This window comes from Leptonychotes weddellii, chromosome 15 (genome assembly GCF_054177405.1).
Source record: "Leptonychotes weddellii isolate Sample4059 chromosome 15, ASM5417740v2, whole genome shotgun sequence".
NCBI classification, from domain to species: domain Eukaryota; kingdom Metazoa; phylum Chordata; class Mammalia; order Carnivora; family Phocidae; genus Leptonychotes; species Leptonychotes weddellii.
In genome coordinates, this window is record NC_138383.1 from 16607048 (window position 1) to 16622538 (window position 15491).

The window sequence follows — 15491 nt, forward strand, 5'->3', positions numbered from 1 at the left end:
GCGAGAGAGGGAACACAAGCAGGGGGAGTGGGAGAGGGAGAAGCAGGCTTCCCGCCAAGCAGGGAGCCTGATGTGGGGCTCGATCCCAGGACCCTGGGACCATGACCTGAGCCGAAGGCAGACACTTAATGACTGGGCTACCCAGGCGCCCCTGATCTTTGCAGTCTTTACACAGTTGCCAATGGCAAGCATAATTTTAGTAATTCATATATCAAATTTGGTAAAGTACAGATTCTGTAAAACCTGTGACTTTCTGAATGGGATTTCATTAATATGAAGAAGAGGAACATTAGAATTAGCAGTCTGCAGTAAGAGGTCCGGGCTTTAGGGCTAGACTTAAAAAGGGAGAGGGATTGGAGGAGAGGAGAAGGGGAAATAGTGAACTTAAATTCTGTATGGACTGCTTGTTTCTCAGTATAGAGATCATCACATTTAAAAGATACATCAAAAGACATTAAATATATGTTAAGTTTGTGGCAAAATAACCAGAAAAGACGTGGCCAATTTTTCAAATGAAATTTGGAAGCTATTTTTTTTAAGTGAATCTGGGTAAACTTTTATTATTTATCTTTTTAAAAGATTTTGTTAAGTAATCTCTGTACTTAACCTGGGCTTTTAAACTCACAACTGTGAGACCAAGAGTCGTATGCTCTTCTGACTCAGCCAGCTAGCGCCCCCGCCCCTTTTTTTTTAACTAAGAAAAGAGTGAACTAGTTCCAGAAGCAGATTGGACTTTATCATGGTAGATTACTTTTAAGGAGACACTGGTGAAGAATTACATGGAGCTATTTGCACATTTATTGAATATTTACTGTGTTCAAGAGATGATTATAAAGAGTATATATAATATTATAAGATACTGCCCTTACTCATAGAGTTTGCTATTCATTTTAGGAGTTCAGGGGGAAAATCTTAGCGTAAATGCTGGTAAGTCCTCAGAAGAAGGAATGACTAGGTAAAACTTCACAGTGAAGTCTTGAGGAGGGAGGAATGGATATTACCAAAGACAGGAGATACTGATGTATACAAGGTGATTACTCCATGGCTGGCTGGAGTGGGGAATGCCCATATAGACCTTTCATATGGTTTTTATTTATTTTTCATTTCTTTTTTTTAAATTTATTTTATTTAAATTCAGTTAACATGTAGTGTATCATTAGTTTCAGAGGTAGAGTTCAGTTATTCATCAGTTGCATATAACACCCAGTGCTCATTACATCACGTGCCCTCCTTAATGCCCATCACACTTACCCCATACCCCCACACACCTTTCATACTATTTTTAGAAGAAGCTCTCCAAATATTTTTTTGATGTTGAACCTTAATATATGAAAGGTGGGGTGGGGATCAGTGGATGACACAGTTGTTTTGGTTGAAGCAGAGTTTTAGGTTTCCAAGAGCAGTTTGGAAACCATAAGTAGAAGGCAGTGATGGGGAACTGGTTTGAATAGGCACAAACCAGATACTTATTGAGTGTTTACTATGTGCTTAGCAGTTAACAAATATTTAATTCTTCTAAGTCTGTGAGATAATTGCTGTTTTTATTTTGCAGAAGAAACTGAGGCTTAGAGAAGCTTAGTAAGCTGCCCAAGAATAAGCAACCAGTAAATGACAGTATCAGAATTCAAACCTTGGTTTTTTTGCATTTCAAAACTATGCTTTTACCTACCCACACTGAATGCAGAAGGTTTTAATACTGTTCCAATTTAGAACTTTATTTTGTAAGCCAAAGGCAGTTTTTGATCGGAGGAGAGACTTTTATAGGAAAAAGATATTAAAGATAATTTTATCTAAAATTAATTTTACAGATGGAGAAATTTAGGTTTAGGGTTTCAGAATGACTTTGTGATAGTGCTGAAACCCAGCTCCAAATTCTCTGATTTATGATCTATTGTTCTTTCCAATACACCAACCAGGACATCTTTGGTAGAAGTTAAATACTAGTATGATCAAAGTATGTCTGAAGATGAATGAAAGACTGTTTAGAAAGTTGTCTGGGTGTGGTTGATGAGGACTTAGAATAGAGTGATGGCAATGGAAATGGAAAAGAAGATACAGATATGAAGGATGATAAAACAAATCAGCCAAGAAGCACAGTGTATAGTTAGTTCATGCATATGTCTGACTGGCAAGCTCTTGTTCACTGGGTTTAGTGTTAGTCCTTTATAATAGCCACTAGCATTTATTAAGTGTTCAGTGAGTGCTTGCATATGGATTATCTAATTTAAATCCTCTTTCAGGTAGATACCATTTCTGTTTTTAGATAAGGAAATTGACATTATGAGCAATGCTTTGCCCAAGACCTTATAGCAAATAAGTGGTAGAATAGTGGTGCCAAAACTATGCTTTTAATCAATATGCTGTAGTGTACCTAAAGTCTGTGGTGGCTCACTTCTCTGTTCTGGAAAGATATGATGGTGGTGAGAAATGCAAGTATTACAGAATTGAAATACACAGCAGTTATTCTGGCCAAAAAAATTAGAGATACCTGTGAATGTGATTTTTTTTCTTAAGGCTCTTAAAGTAGTTACATATATTATTCATGATTAACATAACTTTGTATAAAGTTACTAGAAACTTAAGGCTAGATCGAGTGGTAAGAACTTTGCCCATATTTTTAGGGATGGTTGGTAATAGGTCTCCGGGGCGTGGGGGAATACTATAACTTCTGTCTTATATTCTGATTTCTTCCCTTTTCCTTCCTTCCTTCCTTCATTTTTAAGATTTTATTTATTAGAGCACAAGTAGGGGAAGCAGCAGGCAGAGGGAGAAGCAGGCTCCCTCCCCACTGAGCAGGGAGCCCGACGCTGGGCTCGATCTCAGTCAACCTGAGCCGAAGGCAGCTGCTTAACGACTGAGCCACCCAGGCGCCCCATCCCTTTTTTTCAATTTCTTATACTTTATATTTCTCTCTGCTGGCACTTTTAAGCTTTTTTTTTAAGATTTTATTTATTTGAGAGAGAGAGTGAGAGCACTACAAAGGAAGAGGGAGAAGCAGGCTCCCTGCTCAGCAGGGAGCCTGATGTGGGGCCTGATCCTACGTGAGGCGAAGGCAGATGCTTAACCTGCTGAGCCACCCAAGTGCCTTTTTTTTTTAAAAGGTTTATTTGTTAGAGCGATTGAGAGAGAGTGCACACACGTGGGTGGGGGGCAGGGGAGAGGGAGAGAGAATCTCAAGCAGACTCCCCACTGAGTGCAGAGCCCCACATGAGGCTCGATCGCAGAGATCACGACCTGAGCCAAAATCAGAGGAGTCAGAAGCTCAACTGACTGAGCCACCCAGGTACCCCAGAGCTTCTGAATTTTTTAAAAGGAACCAGAAATCTAGATCTTTTTTGGTCAGTTTCCTACTTGACAAATACTGGCTCAAAGTTTAAAATAATTTGAGGGGTGCCTGGGTGGCTCAGTCGTTAAGCGTCTGCCATTGGCTCAGGTCATGATCGCAGGGTCCTGGGATCAAGCCCCGCATCAAGCTCTCTGCTCAGTGAGAGACCTGCTTCTCCCTCTCCCACTCCTCCTGCTTGTATTCCCTCTCTCGCTATCTCTCTGTCAAATAAATAAATAAAATCTTTTTTAAAAATTTAAAATAATTTGAGATAAACAAAACATATGGAAGACTTAGATTTGACCCACTTTAGGTTACCACTTTATGATCTCCTTTGAAATTTGACCTGGGTTTGAGTTTGAGCTCTGTAACTAGTAAGCAGTGTTTCCTTGCTATACCCTCAGTGTACCTATATTTTAAAAAGATTTGGAGGTTTAGGGATTGAACATGATGGTATATAAGTTTTATACCTGTATTCAATCTCATTTTCCTCCTCAATATGTAAAGTGGGAGATAATGCCACTTAATAGATTGAGAAACTTAAGTATTTATCCATGGTCAGACTGTTAAGGCTATGAGCTGTGTTTATAAATGCACAAGTCTTCTGACCCCTACTCCAGTACTTTTTCCGTTAGACTTAATGGTTTCAAACTTAAATGAGCCACCGAATCACCTTGGGTGCTTGTTAAAAATGTAGATTCCCAACCAGCACAATTCAGCAGGTCTGGAGTGGGGTTCAGGAAATTACATTTTTATTTTTGCTTTTTATTTTTTATTTATTTTTTTTAAGTAGGCCTCATGCCCAGCGTGGAGCCCAACACAGGGCTTGAACTCAAAACTGTGAAATCGAGATCTTAGCCAAGATCAAGAATCGGACACTTAACCAACTGAGCCACCCAGGTGCCCCAGATTACATTTTAAACAAGCTCCCCCAAAGAATTTGCTCTGAGCCATGTGAATGAAATAGGCTTCTGAGAAAATACTTTCACTACAGCAAGTAGGGTAGACAGTTGGTTCTTTTACTCATTTAAAATGTATTAGTGATTTTGGGTCTGAATTAATGTAATGCTGTTTTTCTTAATAGTATTATCCTTAGCCTGATTTACATTGTTTCCTACCGTATTATGGACTTCTTGGCCTAGGTTAATTTGCGTAATTTTTTTTTTAAATTGCGTTGTTATAAAGGAAACTGGTTCATGTAGAAACTGGATTTCTTACTTAGGCAAGAAAGTGAGTGTCCAAGACACTTTTTTTTTTTTAAGATTTATTTATTTTAGAGAGAATGCCGGGGGGTGGGGGGTAGAGGAGAGAGAGTCTCAAGCTGACTTGGTGCTGAGCATGGAGCCCATCTGGGAGCTTGATCTCAGGACCCTGAGATCACGACCTAGCTGAAACGAAGAGTCTGACGCTTAAGGGACTGCGCCACCCAGGCGCCCCTCCAAGAGACTTTTAAAATGAGCAATATAGGGGTGTCTGGGTGGCTCAGTCCGTTAAGCGGCTGCCTTCAGCTCAGGTCATGATCCCAGGGTCCTGGGATTGAGCCCCGCTTCGGGCTCCCTGCTCAGTGGTGAGCCTGCTTCTCCCTCTCCCTCTGCCTGCTGCTCCCCCTGCTTGTGCTCACTCGCTGTCTCTCTGTCAAATAAATAAATAAAATCTTTTAAAAATATAAGATAAAAAGCAATATAGAGTATGTAGTGATAATGATTTCTTGTAAGTAGAATAGTCCAATCAAGTAGAAATATTTGAAAATATATTCACTAGTGAACCAACATTTGAGAAATAGGAACTAAGAAGAGACAAAATTGCTTTCAAAGCTGTATGGAATCATAGATTTTTAGAACTGTAAAAAAAAAAAAAAATTCTAAGGATGGCCTAGGATCTCTGGACTCTTAGCAGAGCCTCTGAAGGAAATCGGGGATTTTTTAGTAATTTCAATCTACTTGACATTCTGAATTTATTCTTATATTCCATGTGGACTTCATCTATTACAAATTTGACACACTGTGGATTAGTATCTTGCTATTCAGTACACATATAGCTGCTATTGTCTTCCAGGTGACAATAATAGTAAAATAGTGAACATCTTGACAATGGTTATTCAGTTTTGTTTAGGCTAAATATATTTTCTTAGATGATTTGAACTATATATTTAATTTGGAGAAGGTTTTGTTGAAATTATTTTTTTAAAAGATTTTACTTATTTAAGAGAGCACGAGCAGGGGAAAGGGGTGGAGGGAGAGGGAGAAGCAGACTCCCCACTGAGCAGGGAGCCTGACGTGGGGCTCCATCCCAGGACCCTGGAATCATGACCTGGGCCAAAGGCAACCACTTAACCGACTGAGCCACCCAGGTGCCCCTAAAATTACGCTTCTTTAGGTTCATTCTTTTGGCTTGGATTTAATATTTATGTAACATTGCTTTTCATACTCAGTCTCATTTTGTTAATGGAATGGTATATGGGAAACATTTTTGGATGATTCTTTGGTTTTGATCCTGGATAATAACTTTCTCCCATCTGTAAATAGAGTTGTTTCATTATCACCAAATTGCATGTAAAACATTATAATTTGTCACAGCTTCTATTTTAGAGTATCATTCATTTTATTTTAAAAAATGCCAAATTTGGGGCACCTGGGTGGCTCAGTGGGTTAAGCGACTGCCTTCGGCTCAGGTCATGATCCTGGAGTCCCTGGATCAAGTCCGGCATCGGGCTCCCTGCTTGGTCAGGGAGTCTGCTTCTCCCTCTGACCTTCCCCCTCTCATGTGCTTTCTCTCTCTCTCTCAAATAAATAAATAAAATCTTTTAAAAAAAATGCCAAATTTGGAAATGAAAGGAAAAATTTTCTTTTTTTAAATTTTTTTTATTTTAAAAAATTTTCTGAAGCCTTAAGGAGATAATTGGTGTAGAGTTCAACATCCTACATGGTGATTTATGGTTTCCAAAGCATCTTCTCTTGGTTATATCTTGATCTGCATACCAAACCTGAAAGTGAGGATAATATCCATTTTGCAGGGGAGGCTACTGAGACTCAGGCTCTGGCTGTCAAAGGTGACACAAGTGGTTAGAAATTATTTCTTATTGGAGACCTGAGATTTTATAGCCCAGCCTTTTTAGGGATTACCTAGAAAAGTATAGGAAAAAAAAATAGGGGTGCCTGGGTGGCTTAGTCGTTGGGCGTCTGCCTTCGGCTCGGGTCGTGGTCCCAGGGTCCTGGGATCGAGCCCTGCGTCGGGCTCCCTGCTCGGTGGGGGGCCTGCTTCTCCTCTCCCTCTCCCCCTGCTTGTGTTCCCTCTCTCGCTGTGTCTCTCTTTGTCAAGTAAACAAATAAAATCTTTAAAAAAAAAAAGAAAACTAAAGATCAACTGGGGAGAGGGTTAATGTGGAAAGTAAAGGTGGAGCAGTTTAAATGAAGCTGGAAAGTCTTTTTTGGGTTATTGAGGGATCCTGGAATAGTAAAAAATTCTCAGTGTAGTAATGGAAAGCTTATTAACCAATAGTAAGAGAATACAGCTCTAAGAAGGTGTTGGATTGTTGGGTTATTACAGTGCTGTAGGATTGGCTACTATCTACATAACTCTCCCAAATATTCTCTACTCAGATATTTTCCACTCTAAACTTTCTGAGAATTGAAGTGAGCCAGGGTGCCTGACTGGCATAGTCAGAATACCATGTGACTCTTGATCTCAGGTTGTGAATTTGAGCCCCATGTTGGATGTAGAGATTACTTAAGTAAATAAATAAGCTTAAAAAATATTGAAGTGAGCCTTAAGTCTATCTAACTCCTTAAACACGTGATGCCTGCTTTTTTGATGGCTAACAAATGACAGTAGATAAAACAAATTGAACAAGTCTCTAATGAACAGTAATGCAAAATTCAAATATTTCTTTATGATACCTTACATATTTTTTGAGATATGGCCTGGATAATACAGCCTTATGTTCTTTTTGATGAAATAATTACTTGATTACAAGACAGTTAAATTACCAGAATTTCATGGCATGAAGTAGAAAGCACTATGATGACTAAGTATATGGACCTGAACAAGTTCTAGACCCACTATGTACATGTTCATTCTTTTGAGTCAACAAATGCTTTTTATTTTTTATTTTATTTTTTTCTAAAGATTTTATTTATTTATTTGAGAGAGAGAATGAGGTAGAGCATGAGAGCGGGGAGGGTCAGAGGGAGAAGCAGACTCCCCGCTGATCAGGGAGCCCGATGCGGGACTCGATCCTGGGACTCCAGGATCATGACCCGAGCCGAAGGCAGTCGCTTAACCAACTGAGCCACCCAGGCGCCCAACAAATGCTTTTTAATTGAACACCACCCTATCCCAGATACTGTGTCAGTTACTCGGGATACAAACATAAGCAAAACTCAGGGCATAGAAGTGTTACCCAACATTTTTTTTAAATAGGGACCTAGTATTTTTCCCTTTCACCCTGAGCCCCATGTCTTTTGGGGTTATTTTAACCTGAAATTGTATGTATGTATGGTTTTGTTTTGTTTTGTTTTCAGAGAGCAAGAATGTGTACCTGCATGGGCAGGGTGGGGGGAGGGGCAGATGGAGAGAGAGAGGATCCCAAGCAGGCTCATGCCTAACGTGGAGCCTGATGCGGGGCTTGATCTCATGACCCTGCGATCACAACCTGAGCCAAAATGAAGAGTCAGTCTGATACTTAACTGACTGAGGTACCTAGGGGTCCCCCTGAAATTGTATTTATTAAGCCGATTTTCCCATTTAAAAAATAAATTGATCTTTGCATTATGGTTAGTATGAGACCGCCTTCAGTGAGTTGATATAATTTAAGCTAAAAAAAATCTTATTTGGAGTAAAAGTATGATTTTTCTTTAGGTGATTTTTTTTTTTTAATTGAAATCACCTCACGAACTCCCTTTATTAATCTCTTCTAAGGGCTTAAGTATCTCATGTCATCCTTGAAGAGATATCCTTTTCAGGTTTAACATTCTGATTCCATAACATGTTCATTGGTAATGCCTTTTTGCCTCTTCTCTGTCCTTGTTTAGTAATATTAGGCTATGTGATTAAAACTGAACTGTTTTATCATGGAAAGCCAGATTTGATACCCTGGTAAGATGGAAGGATGGAGATTCCTTTAGGTCACAGTTAAATTTCTGTGCCCTTAAAAAACATCTGTATTTGAAAATCAAGTTAATCTGGCTGTTGTATAGATCACTAAACTGGCTATGACAAGAATATGGTTAGTTCTGTACTGGAGAATTTGAATTCTATTGAGTAGGAAGTCTTTTTTTTTTTTAACCTTAGGAACTCTGGGGGTGTCTGGGTGGCTCAGTCAGTTAAGCGTCTGCCTTCTGCTCAGGTCATGAGCTTGGGGTCCTGGAATCAAGCCCTGTGTCCAGCTCCCTGCTCAGTGGGGAGCCTGCTTCTCTATCTCCTCCTGCTTGTGCTTTCTCTCTCTCTCTCTCTCTCAAATAAATGAATAAAATATAAAAAAAAACAACTTAGAAACTTGTAAGGAATAGTTAATGTGCTTGATGTTTCCAGTTAGTGTTTCAGGAAGGTAGCATTTATCATATTATAGGTACTAAGAAAAAATACTTAATGATGCTGAAAGTAATCATTGTTTTTACAGTACTGAAGACTGTTATTTTCAGGAGAAATTTGCAAAAGTGATGCTTTGGCATGGAAATAGATGTACCATTTTTTACTCAGTGTTTCTGTGAGTTGTGTGTAATCATTGTTTTAATAAATGAAATTACATTTAAATGCATTAACACAGCTTACTAAGAGTCCTGTTTTGAATAGTTTTGCAAATCAGAGCATATTTCATACATCTCTTTGAGTTTCTGAAAGTAAGAAATAAATAGATTTAAAGATGTCAGGACAGGCTCTTGGTCTTAATCAGTTTAGTGGCCTTTTGGAAGTAGATATTGTGACTTTGATGGCTTTTATATTTCTGCTTCATTAGGATCAGTCTTTTAAAACAATATTTTAGACATCTTAAGAGAACATCAGATATTTTTAAGTGTTTTCAGGTCTATGCGTTGGCCCTATAAATGTTCTGTTCCCCCCGTCCCATGCCAGAAATTTAAGTTGGTAAGATTATTTTGTCTAATTATTGGTAATTAGTGGGGGTTTAGAACTTTGTGTTGATCACTGCCATATGCCCAATGCCTCCCAACAGTGTAGTAGCAGTTCAGTAAATATTTGTAATGAATATTTGTTGTTGAATCAGTCTTACTAAGGGGAAAGGCAGCAGAAAGAAATTGAGGTGTTCTTATATCTGTTGACTCTCCAACCAGTGTTTTAATCACTTTGAAAGCTTCTTGATTTCTAATTTGTTTCTATAGGGAAATCATGATTTTGAAGTGTGGCTGTTTACCAAATTATGGTAGTTCTTTAATATTTTCTTCCCAATTGTTCTATTCCTGGAGTTTGTCTCTAAAAGTAGCGTTTCTCAAAAAGTATTTCTCTGGGGCACCTGGGTGGCTCAGTCATTAAGCGTCTGCCTTCGGCTCAGGTCATGATCCCAGGGTCCTGGGATCGAGCCCCACATCGGGCTCTCTGCTCAGCGGGAAGCCCTGCTTCTCCCTCTCCTATTCCCCCTGCTTGTGTTCCCTCTCTCACTTTGTCTCTGTCAAATAAATAAAATCTTAAAAAAAAAAAAAAAAGTATTTCTCTTCAATCCAATTCTTTGGGCCAGTTTTATAGATTAGTATATCTTTAATTATTTTCAAATCAAAACTGACTCATGAGGGATTTTCTCAGAAACAAGGTGGCTGTAGTCAGTGAATTTTTATATTTGGCCTAATTTTCCCTTCAGTAATGATAAGTCATACTAGTTTCACATTTTAGCGAGAGATGCATATTTGTATATGCACATTTTAGTACTTTTGTCATTACAGAAGTAAAACTACCTTTTAAAATATACAAAGTACAATTCGGGTTGGTTAATGAAACATATAAAGTTTTTTACTTCTCTTTAAAAAAGTTTTGGCTGGGGGGCACCTGGGTGGCTCAGTCAGTTAAACGTCTGCCTTCAGCTTCAGGTCAGGTCAGGATCCGGAGGTCCTGGGATCGAGCCCAGCGTTGGGCTCCCTGTGCAGTGGGGAGCCTGATTCTCCCTCTCCTTCTACCTGCTGCTGCAGCCCCCTTCCCGCTCATGCTCGCTTGCTCTCTCTCAAATAAATAAATTAAATAAATATTTAAATTAATATATACTTTTTTTTGCTGAGGTATAATTGTCATACAAAATATTAGTTTCAGGTATACTATATAATTCAGTATTTGTATATATATTTAAGGTTTTGATTTCAAAAATATGAATATTCTTTTTTTTTTTCCATCACATGAGTACACTGGTATTGGTATATTCTAGATCCTGGTATGTTTTCTTTTTTTTTTTTTTCCTCCCCTTCTCCAGTTGGCCAGATCACAGTCCTAATATTTATTGATCTTTGGCTGAGGAGGACAATTTCTTTGAAGGAAAGTGTTTAGTGTTCTGGTGGAAGCATCCTTTGGAGTGAAATAAACAACAAAATGTTCTTAATTCAATGAATTTTAAGAAATACTTTATTCCTGAGGCGCCTGGGTGGCCCAGTTGGTTAGGCAACTGCCTTCGGCTCAGGTCATGATCCTAGAGTCCTGGGATCGAGTCCCACATCGGGCTCCCTGCTCAGCGGGGAGTCTGCTTCTCCCTCTGATCCTCCCCCTCTCATGCTCTCTGTCTCCCATTCTCTCTCTCAGATAAATAAAAAAAATCTTTAAAAAAAAACCAACTTTATTCCTTTAAAGGAAACAAAGAAGTAGGGAACCTGGATTTAGTTCAATCTTTTTTTTATTTTATTTTTAATTGAATTTTATGTATTTTTAATTTTTTAAATTTTAATTTAATTAAAAAAAATTTTAATATTTATTTATTTGAGATAGAGAGAGTACAAGCAGGGAGAGGGGCAGAGAAGCAGACTCCTCACTGGGCAGGGAGCCTGATGCAGGGCTCGATCCCAGGACCCTGGGATCATGACCTGAGCCGAAGGCAGACACCCAACCAACTGAGCCAACCAGGCATCCCTTTAAAAATTTTTAATTTTTTTTTTAAAGATGTTATTTATTTATTAGAGAGAGAGAGAGACAGCGAGAGAGGGAAACACAAGCAGGGGGAGTAGGAGAGGGAGAAGTAGGCCCCCTGCTGAGCAGGGAGCCCAATGCGGGACTCGATCCCAGGACCCTGGTACCATGACCTGAGCCGAAGGCAGACACTTAACCGACTGAGCCACCCAGGTGCCCCCAAAATTTTTTAATTTTTAATTTTTTTAAGTAGACTCCACACCCAGCGTGGAGCCCAACTTGAACTCATGACCGTGAGATCAAGAGGCGGGTGCTAAGCCTACTGAGCCACCGAGGTGCCCCTTTATTTAATTTTTTTTTAATTTTTTATTTCTTAAAGATTTTATTGTAACCTCTGTACCCAACATGGGTCTCAAACTTACAGCCCTGAGATCAGTAGTCACATGCTCTACCGACTGAGCCACCCAGGCACCCCTAGTTCAATTTATTTTTTAAAAAGAAGTTGAGTTTTGGGGGCACCTGGGTGGCTCAGTCGTTAAGCGTCTGCCTTCGGCTCAGGTCATGATCCCGGGGTCCTGGGATCGAGCCCCACATCGGGTTCCCTGCTCAGCAGGAAGCCTGCTTCTCCCTCTCCCACTCCCCCTGCTTTTGTTCCCTCTCTCACTGTGTCTCTCTCTGTCAATAAATAAATAAAAGCTTTAAAAAAAAAAATTGGGCGCCTGGGTGGCTCAGTTGGTTAAGCAACTGCCTTTGGCTCAGGTCATGATCCTGGAGTCCCGGGATTGAGTCCCACATCAGGCTCCCTGCTCAGCAGGGAGTCTGCTTCTCCCTCTGACCCTCCTCCCTCTCATGCTCTCTGTCTCTCATTCTCTCTCTCGCAAATAAATAAAATCTTTAAAAATAAATAAAGTTGAGTTTTCTAGAGAATATCATATTAGCAAACATTTGGTTCCTATCTACCTTTTGAAACGTCACCACTATAAGTTATTATTCAAGTGTTCCACAATGGTGTTCTTTATGATGGAATTTATCATTAATCACAAATGAATAAATTGAGAGGTTTTTGTTTTGTTTGTTTTTGTTTTTGTTTTGTTTTTTTAAGCAGTCTCTTCCTGTATTATATATTCTATGTCTTTTCCCAGTAGTTTTCCTTCGTCTGGAGCCTCTTTAATAATGGAAAGAAATTACTGCTTGGCCCAGACAATACTGTCATCTTCACATTGTTTTTTGTTTGGGTTTTTTTTGTTGTTGCTGTCATATATATATTTTATAAGTAAGCTCTGTGCCCAAGGTGGGGCTTCAGTTCATGACCCCGAGATCAAGAGTCGTATGCTCCACCAACTAAGCCAGCATGGCACCCCTATATTTTTTTTAATTGAAATATGATTAACATACAGTGTTAATAGTTTCAGGTGTACATCATTCAGCAGTTCTGTACAGTACTCCGTGCTCACCACAATGAGAGTAGTTCCCCTCTGTCACCAAACAATGTTATTGTAATACCTTCAAATTATTTTTAGAGCCAGGATGTTTATTTTCTGTGATGAGTTACTTCTGAGTGGACTAATTATAAATGTGACAGCCATTTTGATGCCACTTTCTCTGGAGTTCTTTGTCTCCTTCAAAGCTTGGCTTTGTTGTATGTAGAAAGAAAGATGTTGGCTGGCAAGCCTGGGAAGACTTCATTAAAAGGAAACAAATTTCTAAGGAAAGCTACTTCAGGGGTTTTATTCATTCATAACAGAACTCAAATATACATAAGCACTTAGTGTAAAAGGTTATTTTACACTAAGCACTTTCTAAGCACTTAGTGTAAAAGGTTATTTTCCAGACCTTTTACTTATATATATTTTTTTAACAAGTTCTTGATGACTCCCTTCCCAACCCACAAATCCTCTTAGAGTTCTTTTAGTGAAGGAAATGACTTGATCACTGTCCAGTTGATCTATCTTTGATGTTATTTCTTTAAGGAGAAGTCCCAACTTGGGCCCTGAATACTGATTTACCAGAATGAATAGTTAAATTAGAAATTGGAAGCTAGAGCTAGTTCTCTCGCTTTAACATCCCCCCCCCGCCACCCCAGCCGAATTATTAAAGAGGAGGTTGTACATGTTCTCAAGTAGCAGTGCAAAAATCTCACACCCTGGGCCAACCAATGTGAAAACAACTGCTGAAGCACAAAGTGTCCTTCCTCTTCTTCAGCTGAAATTGGGGGAGGGACAAACCAATTGTTACTTTACCCCTTCCCATCTGCCTGCTAGAAGGCCTGTTTCCTACCCTAATGGTTTCTGCCTAACAAATGGTGTTTCTTTTTTACAGCATTATGATCCTGGACTTGTTGTGGTGATGGTAAACTTAGCAGTGGTAATTTTTTATTTTCAGACTGAATTACTCCTTTTGTCATCAGTGCACCAATATGTTAGGCTTACTTTCTCTGTTGTAGCCTTCATCCTTCTGCTTGGTCTTTTTCATTTTCCTTTCCTTTCCTTATGCAACTTGTCTGATCCTTGTTCATTAAAGGGTACTGTTAAGAAGGGATGTATCTGTTTGTGTTAGAACTGCCAAAAAAAATCAGTTAAAATATTAAATTCTAATACTGTCAAAAACTTGATTTTCCCACAATGTAATGGGCACTAGCACTTGCTACTGCAATTTATAAGTAAATTAAAACAAACTTTGACTGCCTTAGAAGGCAAAAGTACTAATGCAGAGTTTATAAACAGGGGTTTACAGAGGTAATGAATTTGTACCAAAACTTTCTTGATTCTTGCAAAACAAATTCTGACAGACCAAAAAAGAAACCAAAACCAAAAAAAGTAAATTCCTTTGACATTTCTTTTCAATTCTTTCATTGGAGCATTTGTGTATTTTACCAGTAAATCCCTGATTGAGACGTTATGAAAGTGATATTGCACCTAGGAAGTCATTTTTATAACCTGTCTTTAATTTGGTCCTTTTGCTAAAGATTGCAGTCACTGCTTATTTATTATACCATTGGGCATAAGGTAGTATGCATTTTCATTTTGTTTAACTGGCAGTCTGATAGTTTCTAAAAGAAGGCTGTATTTTAGAACTTTTGTCCTTTTTTTTCCCTGGCATAAAAGTATCTTTATTAACTTAAACTTTCACTGTAATAATTATTCCTAATTAGGAATTATCTCCTTATTTATTGTTTGAAAACCATAATGGGATACTGGTGATTAGTAAACTTCTGAATTTGTTTTTCATTATGTTTTAAAGACAAAAATTAAATATATATATATGGAGCAACATATAAGTGGTTGCCAGTCACTTTGAAAACAGTTTCTTGTTTTTTCTCCAGGACCAAGCCTAGTCATGAATATGGCATTTATTTTTTTCTGATTGGTTTTGGTAATGCCTCAGATTTAACCTGACAAAACTCAACTTTTAGCCCAAAGGTATAATACATATGTGTGTATAACAACAACAACAAAAACACAAAAAAACAAACAAAAAAACAATTGTTTACACCAGCCTGAGTGAAATGATGAGGGAAGTAAACATTGTGTTTTTTCACTAAAGGTGTACAGCGGATAAGGTAAGTCAGTCCTCTTTTCAGTGGGCTTACATCACAATAAACAGCGCAAGTTGTGATGTAAAACAGCTGTGGTAGTAAAGTGCTTGTCTGCCCCATTTTGCTTTGTTTGGCTGGTTATGAGTGGATTAAATATACATTTTTAAAAATCTCCAGCATAGATTGATTAGTTTAAAGTCAATTTTCTTCGCAACTAGTCCTTTTCACAGCTTACCGATTGTCACAGCCAGTGTTAAATCCACTCTGGAAAATGAGACCTCAGAGCACCAGTTTAAAAGTAAAACAATTTTTTGTGCCTAAGGGCAACTAACTGTTGCTTTTTATTTAAATTTTGTTGCAGCCCCAATTAATTGTTGAAAACAAAAAAATATTAAACATGCTGAATTGCAATTACAGAGTTTTCCTGTATCATGTTTGAAACCGTGCTTTTTTTTTTTTTTTTAAGTTTAAACATGTCAGTTGAGATATTTATTACTAGTTTTAAAAGTGTGTGTGGGAGGATGTCAGTGGACTGTAAGAGTGAAATGATTCTTGATGGAAAGTTATTTGGGGATCATT

General features: G+C 38.5%; 1 protein-coding gene across 3 annotated transcripts in view; it reads left to right on the top strand.

Moving 5' to 3' along the window:
• The window catches only part of GPATCH8 (G-patch domain containing 8), a 114102-nt gene that overhangs the window by 45243 nt on the left and 53368 nt on the right, over positions 1-15491 (top strand). Inside the window, exon 3 of one of the 3 annotated variants that reach the window (XM_081804853.1) lies at positions 13697-13741. The exons of the other annotated variants lie outside the window; for them this stretch is intronic. The gene's annotated coding sequence lies outside the window, so the exon portion shown is untranslated. The remainder of the gene's footprint in view (positions 1-13696; positions 13742-15491) is intronic. 3 annotated transcript variants of the gene reach the window in all.